This window comes from Gossypium arboreum, chromosome 9 (assembly GCF_025698485.1).
Source record: "Gossypium arboreum isolate Shixiya-1 chromosome 9, ASM2569848v2, whole genome shotgun sequence".
NCBI lineage: Eukaryota > Viridiplantae > Streptophyta > Magnoliopsida > Malvales > Malvaceae > Gossypium > Gossypium arboreum.
The window spans coordinates 10,274,378-10,288,166 of NC_069078.1; the positions used below are offsets into that span (position 1 = coordinate 10,274,378).

Sequence of the window (13,789 nt, forward strand, 5' to 3'; positions counted from 1 at the left end):
TTTTCATTGTACAGATTTCAAAATATGTTCTTGTTTATTTCATTTGAAACTAGACTCATTAAGGAGTCTAAGAATATAAATTTTATCTTATAACAATTTTTTTACTATTTATAATGATTTTCTAAAAACAGAACAGGGGATTTCAGATTCATTCTGACACTGTCACACACAACTTTAAATATATCTCTATAGGAAATTCCTTTGCTTACATTGTTTATTTTATAAGAAACTAGACTCATTGAGATTTGATTACATATTTTATTCAGTCTCTAATTCCACTCCAACAATTTATGGTGATTTTCAAAATCACGCTACTGCTGCTGTCCTAAGCAGATTATTACAATTTGCTCTTAAATTTCCAAGTCCAAACACTTAAGAACTTAGCATTTGAGTTTAAAACATATCATCATATATAAGTACTCTTATTGTCACATACAAATCATAATTTAAATATCACTTTTCTAATAACAAATCGGCTAAGGCTCATAGAAGTAACTTATTCCTTATCATTTTACTATAGGTAATTGCACCAATTCATAGTCCCATCTTTACCCATATTCCATATCATTCTTCATTATAACTAAACTTATATGCTAGAACTTACCTCGGATGTTGTCGAATGATTTCAACGGCTATTCGATTACTTTTTCCTTTCCCCTATCCAACTTTGATCCTCTAAGCTCTTGAGCTAAATCAAACAAATTTACTTCCCAATCAAACATAGTCATACGGCATCCATATACATTTTAAAACCAATTCATTTGAATCAATTGACCACTTAAGTCTATTATCATTCGTTTTCAAATTTGTGTACTTGATAAGTCACGTTAAACAATTATATATGTAACTTTAATACATATTTATATTCGAATGTCTCACTGACACAAGGCGTATACATAAGGCATTAACATACATATAAATATATTTTAGTCGATTACTCAAGTTATGCACAACATGTATATATATACACTCTCATATTCATTATTATAAATATTGCCGAATACTCATTTAATAATCAACTCATATACTCATACATGGACGATTTGAAATTTCCTTTAACCAATTATACAATCGGCAATGGCTACAATAACTTAACAAGCCTTAGAAACTTCTTTAACCTTTTAACTTCATCTTATTACCCCTAAAGTCCGAATGCACACATAGCAAAATATAATGCCAAAACGCCATTAACTAATAAAATCACACATACATAATTTATATACAAATTTCATCCTTACAATGTATATAATTCATTCGGTCATTCATCACTCACCTAACAAAACTTCATATCAAATTCCTATGACTGATCACACATATACTTACATTCCAATATTCGTAATATTCAAAATCACATACTAAATAAAATAGTCATGAACAATGCCGAATCCTTAAGTGTTCAAACATAAAATTTTACTTAATTCAAAACATATAAACAACATTTGTTCAAGACATCAAACCTCTTTAATTTCGGCTATTACTAATATAAACATTCACACTATTACTAATATAAACATTCACAAATCATATTCTTAGGAAGACCAATTTCTTTCCACAACACATTCATCATCAATACTTAGATGAAACAACCAAAATTCCTTCCTTTATACCCTAGCTGAATGCTCCAATCATCCATCAAAATTACAAATTTTAGCATGGGCTAAGTAAGAACCATGATTATTTACCTAAAACAAGTTAAAATTTCACAATTTAACATAATATACTAACCTCCTTAATGACTCAAGTGACCAAAAATTCTTCCCTCCCTTTCTTTCTTTCATTCGGCCAAGATGAACAAGAATGGAGCTTTATTTTTATCACCCTTTTTTTTTTATTCCTTAACAATATAAAATTATACAACCATCATAAGTAATTATTTATGTCTATTTTCAAAATAAATTCCTCATCATGGCCGGCCACTATAAACAAAAAGGAATATTTGACATGCAAGTACAAGCATTTTATAACATGCATTAATAGGCCACTTTAACATTTACCTAGCACATTTCTAAATTTTCTCACACAAGTCCTATTTAATAAATTTCACATACTATTAACAAAATTTAAGCATGAAATTTTCACACATGCATATTCATATATAATAATCATCAAATATGTCGGTTAATTATTTTTATGACTCGGTTTTGTGGTCCCCAAACCACTTCCGACTAGGGTCAAATTAGGGATGTCACACTGAGGATCGCTTGCAAAGCTTGGAAATTTACTGTCAAACGATTTCCAAGCTGAAGAATCAGCAGGATGCCTTAATAATCCGTCATCGGTTCGTTCATCATTATGCCACCTCATAGAATCGGCTGTCTTTGACGACATGAAAAGCCTTTGAAGTCTTGGTATTAGGGGAAAATATCGCAAAACCTTGACTGGCTTCTTTCTTAACTGTGCCCCACCTTCATCCGCATTCACATCTTCTGTATTTCTATCCATCCAACGAGATTTACTGCAAACATGACAGGACTGTTGGTTTTTCTGATCACCCCAGTACAACATGCAGTCATTTGGGCAACTATGAATTTTATCATACCCAAGGCCCAAATCTTTTATTAGTCTATTCATATCTTGACAAGACTGGGGGATTTTTGCAAACGGAAACATCTCTCTCAGAAACTCTAGCAACATTGTAAAAGAGTTTCCGGTCCACCCTCCCAAACATTTTAAGTGAAATAAACGAATGCAGAAGGACAATTTCGAATATTTTGATCCCTCGTAAAATTCTTCGTTCATTTCATTAAGTAAATTTTAAAACTTCGCCGCTTCTTCATTTGACTCCTCATTAGGTGCACTTGTTCCTGTTTCACAAAAAACATTTCCACCAATATTACAATCATCAGATGCAATAAAGTCAGGTGGAAACAATTACTCACCATGACTATGCATATTAAATGCATCCCACAACATACCTTCCATGTCATCTTGTCTAACATACTGATGGTAAGTAGTATCAGAATAAGTTGGATTAATCGTTGAAGAAGTTCTACTAGATGTACACTCTCCATGGAAAATCCATTTTTATACCCCGGAATAAAGCCGTTAACAATTAGATGTTTGTAGACAACTTCACGAAAATGCCAATTGATGTTGCCACACTTCTTACACGGGCAAAGAATCATATTCTCTTGGCTTGCATTTTGAAATGCAAAATTTAGAAAAGTTTGTACTCCATTTCGATAGGCATTGCTTACCCTTGACAATTTCATCCAACTCCTATCTATTTCATAGTTCTTGAAATCTAAAGTTAACAATAAATTGCGTTTACTAAAATAGATAATATATATCAAGTATAAATTATCTAATAGGTGTAAACTAATTCAGGCAGGGGGATTTTCAAGTGTATATTTATGTATTACGTAAGTTAAGTAAGCTTTGTAAGTTATGTAAGTTATGTTATGATATACATTTATGTAAGGTATGTAAGTTATGATATGATATATATTTATGTATTATGTAAGTTGTGTAAGTTATGATAAGATATATATTTGGAGTATTATGTAAGTTGTGTAAGTTATGATATGATATATATTTATGAAATATATTTATGTATTATGTTAGTTGTGTAAGTTATAATATGATATATATTTATGATATATATTTATGTATTATGTAAGTTTTGTAAGTTTTGTAAGTTATTATATGATATATAATAAACATTAAGATAAATATTATTTCCTTTAAAATTTATTTTAGTTAAATAAAATTTAAATAAATTAATCCAAAATATGTAATTTAAAAATTGTGTCGTGATTAAATTGCAAAATATGTGTCGTAATTTAAAAAATTGTGTCTGATTAATCCAAAATATGTAATTTAAAATTTAAATAAATTAATCCAAAATATATATGTCGTGATTAAATTAAAGTGAAATAAAATAAAATATTTAAAATAAAACTTTAAATACAATTTAATTTAATTCAAGTTGCTATAGCACTGCAATTAAATTAAAGTGAAATAAAATAAAATATTTAAAATTTTGGATCAATATAATAGAAAATTAAAATTTACATGATAAATGAAATTATATTAATTGATAAATATTGAAATATTGAAATATATTTAAAATGTTGATAAATGAAATATAAGTAAATCATTTTAAAATTGATAAATATTGAAATACATTAAAGCAAAAAATAAAAATAAAACATTTTAAATCGATAATATTTAATTACACTTTTTTTATAATTGAAACTATTAAAATTTATAAGTAAACAAATATCATATTATAAAATACCTTAATTGTTTTATATTACATGAACTAGTAATATGTTATTAAATAAATAAAAATAACTAATTGTATATCTTTGAATAATAATTATTTTTATTAATAAAAATAAAATTTTAAAATCAAAACTAAAATAAATAATAAAATTGGATTAAATAGTCAAAACTTCTAACTAGAGTTCGAGAAAACCCGAACCTGTAACAAAGGGAGTCAGAAAAAATCCAAACTTCAGAAAATGTGAATCCGACAAAACGTGAGCCCGAGAAGGCTGAAGATCGTAACAGATCAAAGTCCGAGATCAATTTGACTCGAGCCCAAGATAAATTCAATCCTGTAACATGAAAAAACTAGATTCATAACTCAACAGCTATAATAGACATTAAAAAAAAAGACTTCAGCAAGAACTGTCTACCTGTGTTTCAACACTCAGCTTCATTGCAACTTTTGTCAACAAATAATGCACCTAAACATCAAAGCATATGGCATTCAATAGTCAAAATTCAGCAATAATAACCCATAACACGGAATGAAATTTAGCACAACTTTATAAAATAAAAAAGTGAGATCTCAATTTCACAAACAATGTGCATTTAGGGCACTTAGCAACCTTAAAGATGAGAAGGCATGAGTTGTTAACTTACAGAATGTTTATTACTCTCTTTCGTTTAAACTCTGATCAACCCTTCCAAAATTCCGGAAAGCCAGTTTCACTTACTCATAATACCTTCTTTGGACATCATAAATCCATCAACATAGCAGGACATAAACAAGACAAAATAACAGCATCGTTAAGTCACATTAAAATAAAAACATTTCTTGAAGATCTAGCTTTCGACAGCATTAAAATTTAGCAATTGAACAGCAGGATTGTCCTCAATTTCGGATAGTTTTAAAATGCTCCAAACGGACATCATTAAATCATAAAAAACAGGACGACATCATTGTGTAATACAACAGCATTTTAGAGAGGTTTAAATCTAATATCATTATAAAATCATAAGCCATCAATGCAAATTAAACAAACAAAAATACAAAAGAATAACCAAAATAAACTTATAGCAGAACATTGTAATTCATTCTTGTACTATCAAAAGCTTACGGAATGAAGTCACAGCAGCATAACATTATATCTTTCATTTTCTGAATGTATGAGAGAGTGAGAGGAAATGCATCATTGATGAAAGATAAGTTACCCTGTTAACTTACCATGTTTTGGAAATTTAGGCTTGGTTTGCCTCTGCAAGGGTTTTAGAGTATGACTAGGCTCGTTTTTTCTTTTTTTAATTTCTTGAAATGAAAACTCTCCGAATTATTCTTAAAGACTGTGTTCTATACGTAAAAAGCATTATTTTCCATTATTTCAATCCATTTTTCATCAAACAAGATACCAGATGTCGTGACCCCAAGATGACATAGTATCATATAGTTTGAATATACATGTCAAATATAATGTGCCCAGCTCAAGTACATAGGATCGAGGAGAATGTGAATGGAGCCCATAGCGTAGCTGGTTCGGGTGTTGAGTAGGGAACTATGTTTAGGACTTTGATAAGGTACATATGGAAGATGTGGAATGAATACATATTTTAGAATGTTACGAGACCCGCTGCTCAAGTAGTTAGGCACTGTTGGGTTGAAGCGAGCAGGTATAAGAAGGCTTTTAGTACAGAGTTGGAGCATGCAGGTTGGTGAGGGGGGCTTTGGGTGGCGGTTGCTGTCAAATGACTGGGTAATGGAGAATACGGGATGCTCAAGGGATGAGGGATGTGGTTATGCGGTATTGGGAGGAGGATTAGTATGGCCCCTGTACTTTTTGCTGAGTTGCGAGGTGTTCTCGAGGGTTTAAGCTCAGCTAAGGCAATGGCCAAACCGATGGGAGTTTTTTCAATCCATGAGTCTCTTACGAGCACAAATATCTTTTTTACATTTTAATGCTACCTAAGGGCAGCAAAGCTATCATTTTTGTTATAGTTAAACTTGGTCATCGTTAATGTTTTGCCTAGAGAGAAAAAAAACAGATGCAAATACCAAAACTACTGCATTCGAGTTCACAAAAACTAGAATTTTTATCCGATATTTCACAAAATCAAAGCTAGAGCAAACATGTTAATCCAAAGGAAAAAAAACAATCATTTCATTGGAAAAGATACAAACTACCTCCCTCCTCCGGTTTTCAGATATACCAGAAATAGCCCCTTTGTGGTGAACTGGCTCGATAATAAAATTCAACGACGGTGCCCTTGCTTCTCTTTTAATACTGGATCCCTGAAAAATTTTATTGAAACCCGAATGTGAGATAGGATTCAATGGTCTCGAGGGCAATAATTATAATTATCCTACATGGAAGATTCGAGTTTAACCTCTGAATATGATCAAGAATAAGGAGCCTTGGTCTAGGAGGTATTTTCACATCTCTAAGAGTACTGAAACAAATCATATGCAATTTAAAGACCATCCGAATATTTTATATTAATTAAAAAAGTTAAACTAAAGGTGAAAATAATCCAACAGCTTGCGAATAGATGCATGAAAATAACAAAAACTGTCCAAAAGAGAACTTACCAGAATTTCTTTCAAACCGTTCCTAGCTTCAAATGTGCTCCTTCCCCTTTCTTACTACCGCCAGGGATTTTGGATTTCAAATAGGGGAAAAAGGGTAATTATTTTAGGGCTTCGAATTAGGGGAAAAGAGGGGAAATAAACTAGGGATGTAACACCCCGAATCCAGCCTAGACGTTATGACCGGATCCGACATGCCACATCGAAGCGTTCAAAACATTTTATATTGTTGATCCAGAAAAACTTACTTAGTGTTTTAAAAGATAATTTCATTATAGGTTAAAGTGAATGGAAGCTATGCACCAAGTAGGAAACCGAAAAAGAGGTGGTGAGTCCATCGGATCGCTAATACCAAGCTCCCTTCGGATCCAATCCTAGACATGCATCGCCATTGCCACACCTTAACGTCATGGATATTTCTAGGAAACTGATTTGATTATGTCATTTTTAGGAAAAATGATTAATTTTGGAAAATACTTTCATTGCGGAAGCTTTGTTTGTTGTCGTGTTATTTTGAAATCAATTGTTATTTTTTGAAAACGCGCCCTAAAGCTATCCAATTTCAACAATTAAAATAAGTAATACCTATCTACATATTAAAACCATCAAAAATAATTAAACGGCCTTATTACATTTAAAAACCCAAAACTTCAAACGTAAATAATAGGATGTCCAGTTCACCAGAAGAAAACCAAACATTCAGAACGGGTGGCCACTCCGAATTCCCTCACAGCTCCAAGCCCACTATGGTTGGGGATTTCCTGCGTGGATGAAATAAAAGGGGTGAGTTTGGGGAAACTCAGTGTGTAAGGAAAACTCATTCAAAGCCCAAGCCAGCTCAAGCCTATTGGGCCTAAGCCCATTCAGTAACAGTGGTCTTGGGCGAGCCCTTTCAGATTACAATAACCGGGCCTTAGCCCTTATTCAGATAATGATATGGCCCATAGGCCCATTTTAAAATACATGCAACATCAATAACATATGCAAGCCCATTTGGGAGACTACTCAACCCACCAACCACTACACTCCACCCGTACCAGCCATACACTCCATGTGGGATAGCTCAACCCACCCATTAACACTCCACGATTGCAAGCATTGCTCGATTAACAAGAATTGAGGCAAAGCCTCCAAGACGTGGACAAGCCACTTTCAGTACTTCCTCCGTCAATATCCCAATCCCATGCATCAAATAATAACAACATGGCATGCAGTAAATAACAACAGTCAAACATGCATTTAAGTCAATTTAACCCTAGGGGTATTTCGGTAATTTATCTCCTAGGGGTAAAATTGTAAATTTTCCATTTTTAAAGGTATTTCAGTAATTTATCTATTTTAGGGTTTTTCATGCATATTCCTACCTTTCACGTACTAACAAAATCACTGCCGAGGGTTCTTACCGAATTGGGCCCGTTGGCCCATCATTCCAATTTTGGCCTATTAAGCCCAAAAATATCAAGGGCACAGAAATCACGCACTTTGCAGTCCAAACATTGCAGCTTACCAAAAACATTAATCGATTTACCTCACGAGCATTCGCACACTCGCAAATCTACAAAATACCGGTTTTCGACATTTCGGCTTTTTGGCTTTTGCCGATCTAGACTAAGAAAGAGGGTGTTAGTTACACACATTTATGACGATATCTTGACGAGATCCACACACGAACCGCCTACAATTGGATTACTAACACGTTAATCTAACTATTCAAATACAAACTACGTATTAACCCCTTACAATATTCGGCCAACCACACCTACAGATCATAGTAAGCTTATAAGAAATCAATAAGCAACTCATTAACAAATTTTTGTCAATGTTTACCACATAATCATAATTTCACTGCAAGCTGTCTTCCTGAACAACAGTCACTAAATTATTTATAACTGGAGCTACGAAACTCCAAATCAAGTTCTGTTAATTTTCCCTGAAAATAGACTCATATATCTTCTATCCATAAAATTTTCAGAATTTTTGGTTTAGCCAATCAATACCAGATTTTTCTCAAAGTTTCCCATGTTTTACTGTTTGACTAATCTGACCACTCTTCATTACGAATCAAATTTCTCATTGTACAGAATTCAAAATATGTTCTTGTTTATTTCATTAGAAACTAGACTCAATAAGCTTTAATTACATAATTTATTCAGCTTCTAATTCATCTCCCACAATTTATGGTACGTTACTGCTGTTGTCCCAAGCAGATTTATTACCAAATCACTCTTTCACACATACCTTGCATGCATGTTATTTAAACATGTATATCACCAATCAATCATCACATATCTATGATTTTACTTAAGAATAATTTCCATTTCATCATTTTAAAGCACAACATGTTAGCTGATTTTTCCCTTTAACATCTAAGGCACATGCATGCTCATTTGTTTGGCTCAACTTCACCTATCTTCCATTTTTTTCATCAAAAGAACATGAAACAACAACCATTTCCTTCATTTTAATTCATGACTAAATGCTCACAACACAACTAAAAACCAAAATATGCTTCAAGAGTTAAGGTAGAATCAAGAAGAACTCATGAACCTCAAAATAGAAGCAAGGTACCAAGAACTTACCTTCAATTTTCCTCCTCCTAATGACCGAATACTCAAGAGCTTTCTCCTTTCCTTTCTCTTCTCTAACTTTCAGCCATGATGAACAAAGATGGACAAAACTTTGTTCTTTTCACCCCTTTTTCTTTTAATAAAACTTCATATTTCATCCATTTAATTCTTTAATACAAAAGACATGAAATTCTTATCATGAAACATTTACCTAACCCATTATCATGAAACATTTACCTAACCCATTATCATGGAACATTTACCTAACCTTTTATCAATTTGTATCAATTTGTACCATAAATTATGGATATCAAGTGTACATTTTGTCTACAACAACATGATGGATGGCCACTTCATGTAAAATGGGAGGTTTGTCATGCAAATCCTCCTATTTTGCACTTCTATTTATTTGGCCGCTTCAATTTAATCTATAGCATTTTCAAACATTTTCACATAGGTCCTATTTCATAATTTCACCCCCTTTTTTCTTATGGAACAAAAATTAACTAAAATTGTCGGGTTCTATCTTAAGTTTGGGCTTTCTAGAGGCCCATTAACATAATTAAACCTATGCCAACATTCACAGGATTCCCGAAAATTGGGGCGTTACAAGGGAGAAGGGGGTGATTATTTTAGGGATTCAGAGAAGGGAAAATGGGGAAAATAAACCAGGGAGAAGGGGGAAAATGAATAACTCGGTGTGGGTAAAAAAGAAGAGAGCAAAACGACACCGTTTAGCACAAAATAAATTAACATTTGCGGCGTTTTCTCCTAGCGCCGCAGGCAAACAAATTGCGGCGTTTTAACATAAACGCCACTAAAAATCAAACAAAACGACGCCGTTTTGATATAAATAGAATAAACTTTAGTGGCGTTTTTCCCCTAGCGCCGCTAATGGCAAATCAATTGCGGCGTTTAACCCTAAAACGCCACTAAAAATCCAAAAAAAATGACGGCGTTTTCATATAAACAGAATAACATTTAGTGGCGTTTTATCTCCAAGCGCCGCTAAAGGCGAAACTATTGCGGTGTTTTACCCTAAAATGCCACTAAGAATCGAATAAAACTACATCGTTTTGATATAAACAAAATAACCATTAGTGGCGTTTATACCCTAGCGCCACTAAATCAAACCTATTGTGGTGTTTTAACCAAAAACGCCACTAAAAATTCATGAAAACTACACCGTTTTGATATAAACAAAATAACCATTAGTGGCATTTATAACCTTGCGCCACTAAATCAATCCTATTGTGGCGTTTTAACCTAAAACGCCACTAAAAATCCAAAGAAAACGGTGTCGTCTTGTATAATAGAATAACCTTTAGCTCCGTTTATTCCCTAGCGCCGCTAAATCCAATATTTTTTTTTTAAATCTAATATTTAAATATATTAAATGGTTTAGATTAAATATTTTTAAATATAAAAGCATTAATTGATTGTATAAAATTTCATCATTTAACAAATCTCAAGTAAACCTTAAATCCTAAATCATTTAATATATATAAAATTTATCTATTATCTCTTACATAATTTAAACTATAATCATAATTTTAATATATTAAAATTAAGATTATCTCTTTCACAATTATATAAGAAATTATTTAATATATAAATTACAAAATACTAATTACTCTAAACCTTAAACCCCTAACCCTATCCCCTAAACCCTAAATCATAAAACATAATTGATCTCTAAACCCAAACCCCTAACACTTAACCCCTAATCTCTAAACCTTAATCTCCAACCCTTAAACCATACACCATAAACCCTAAACTCATAATCCATAAACCTTAAAATAGTAACTCATACACTTTAAACACTAAACCATATACCTTAAACCATAAACCCTAAACTATAATAATTATTAGTTCAATATTTTAAAATTAATACTATCTCTTTTACGATCATATAAGAAATTATTTAAAACAATATTTTAAAATATTTAAGGTTCAAATAAATATTGTGTTCATAATTTATGCTTTTGGGATTTAACCCATTGCACACTAAACCATTGTTCATGTATGCTTTTGGGATTTAACCCATTTTGATATATATTCTTTTATAATAATAATTTAGATTTATCTTATTTAGATTTATATTATAAAAAAAATCTAAGATACACAAGTTAAGTAGTTCACCATATTTACCCTTAAACCCTTAACCCCAAATCCCAAATCCCAAATCCCAAACCCTAAATCACAAATCCCAAACCATAAATCTCAGACTATAAACCATAAACCATGCATCAACCTTAAAAGAATAAAGAAACACTCTATAAAACAAGTTGGAACTAAAACAACACTTATTTAAAAACAAAAAAACAAAAAAAGAGTTGCAACTTTTTAATAAGAAGATTGATTTACGAATAAAGGAAAACTCACTATTTTATAAAAAGAAAATGAATTACAATTAAAAAACGTGGAGACACAAATGAGTGCAGAGGATTTTCGTTCAGATAAATAAATATATATTTTAATTAATCAAGATAGATTTAAAGGTAAACTTATCATTTAAAACATTTTCCACAAAATATCCCTTCAATCTATTAAACAATATAACACCTTATTAATATATAAAAAATATTTTTATCAAAATCAAGATATCTATTATCGATAACAATAATTAATTATAGGGTTTAGGATTTAATTATTGAATATGATTCACTTGAGATTAACATACTATATACCCATGGCCATTAAACTTAAACCATAAAACCCTAAACCATAGACCTTAAACCTTTAATATTAAACCTTAAACCCAAAAATAAATTTAATCAATGTTAAGTATTGCTTCCATAATTTATTATGAACATAAGCTTTTACATTAATATCTATGTATATACACATCAACATCCATATGATGTTTTTTTGGGGTTTAGAGTTTTAAAGGTTATAGTTTAGTGTTTAGGGTTTAAGGGTTATAGATTAGTGTTTATGTTTTTTTTGGAGTTTAGGGTTTTAGGGGTTATATGACTTTTAGCGGCGTTTTACCGGAAGCGCCGCTAATGCTTTGGTTTTTAGCGGCGTTTTACAGAAAGCGCCGCTAATTCTTTGGTTTTTAGCGGCATTTTACCAAAAGCACCACTAATGCCTGGTTTTTAGCGGCGGTTTACCAAAAGAACCACTAATGCTCTAGCTTTTAGCAGCATTTTTGGTAAAACACCACTATTGCTATGTTTTTTGGAAAAAACGCCGCTATTTCTATATTTTTAGCGTCGTTTTAATACAAAACGCCGCTATTGCTCTGTGTTTTACAATTTTTGCTAAAGCCCTATTTTCTTGTAGTGTACTAAAACGACGTCGTTTTCTTTAAACTATACTATTTTTTGCAGCATTTTTTGAAAACACCGCTAATCTCCTATCCAACTAAAACGACGCTGTTTTCTTTAAACTATACTGTTTTTTGCGGCTTTTTTTTTTAAAAAACGCCACTAATCTCTTAATTTTTATATTCCGTTTTTATTTGTTATAATTTGGTAGCCATAATAATTAACTTATGATAGTTAATATTTAATAATATATCTATATTGCATGATAACTTTGAAATTTTAAGTTTAAATTTCACTTATATAAATTAAGTGTAGAGGAATTAATTTGAATTGAATTCTTCGTTCAATTAATTGTTTAGATTAATGATTTTAATTATTAATACTAATGATGATAAATGTTAATATGATGATAATTAGTTATAATTTAATCCTAATATTACTTAATTAAAGTTTAAAAGATTTATGATCTCTTGCGATATATGGTACATACTAATCTTTTTTTTTCTTTTACATTTTACGGAGGTAGATAATTTTCAGTTTTTATCTTTTAAATATGCTTAATATTTAATTCTTATATTTTAATTTCTAATATAATTTGGTTTCTATGTGTTTATAATGTTATTAAGTAGATATAGTTACCTATCCATATCAAAATTTGTTACTTTTTTTATTTATTTATCAATTTTTTTAATTCTAATAATTATCAAAATTTCAAATGGTTTAGATTAAATATTTTTAAATATAAAAGCATTAATTGATTGTATAAAATTTTATCATTTAACAAATTTCAAGTAAACCTTAAATCCTAAACCATTTAATATATATAAAGTTCATAATTTTAATAATTTAAACTATAATCATATATAATTTTAATATATTAAGATTAATATTATCTCTTTTACAATTATATAAGAAATCGTTTAATATATAAATTAAAAATGATAATTAATCAAAACCCTAAACCTCTAACCCCTACTTGACCTTAAAACCTTAAGCCCTAAACTCGATACGTTAAATCACAATACATATACCTTAGACTCTAACCCTTAAACCATAAACTCTTAACCCCTAGCCCTTAACCCCCTAATCCTTAACCCCTAACCCTTAAATCTTAAACTATAACTGTTAAACCCTAAAGTACCCTAAACTACATAATTCAT

General features: G+C 30.9%; 1 long non-coding RNA gene across 1 annotated transcript; it reads right to left on the bottom strand.

The window, feature by feature from the left end:
* Positions 1 to 6,372: 6,372 nt before the first annotated feature.
* Positions 6,373 to 6,978, bottom strand: LOC128280614 (uncharacterized). The gene is made up of 3 exons (XR_008270705.1): positions 6,794 to 6,978; positions 6,592 to 6,654; positions 6,373 to 6,496 (listed from the first exon to the last, which is right to left on the bottom strand). It is a non-coding gene; the product is annotated as an uncharacterized LOC128280614 (long non-coding RNA).
* Positions 6,979 to 13,789: the final 6,811 nt, after the last annotated feature.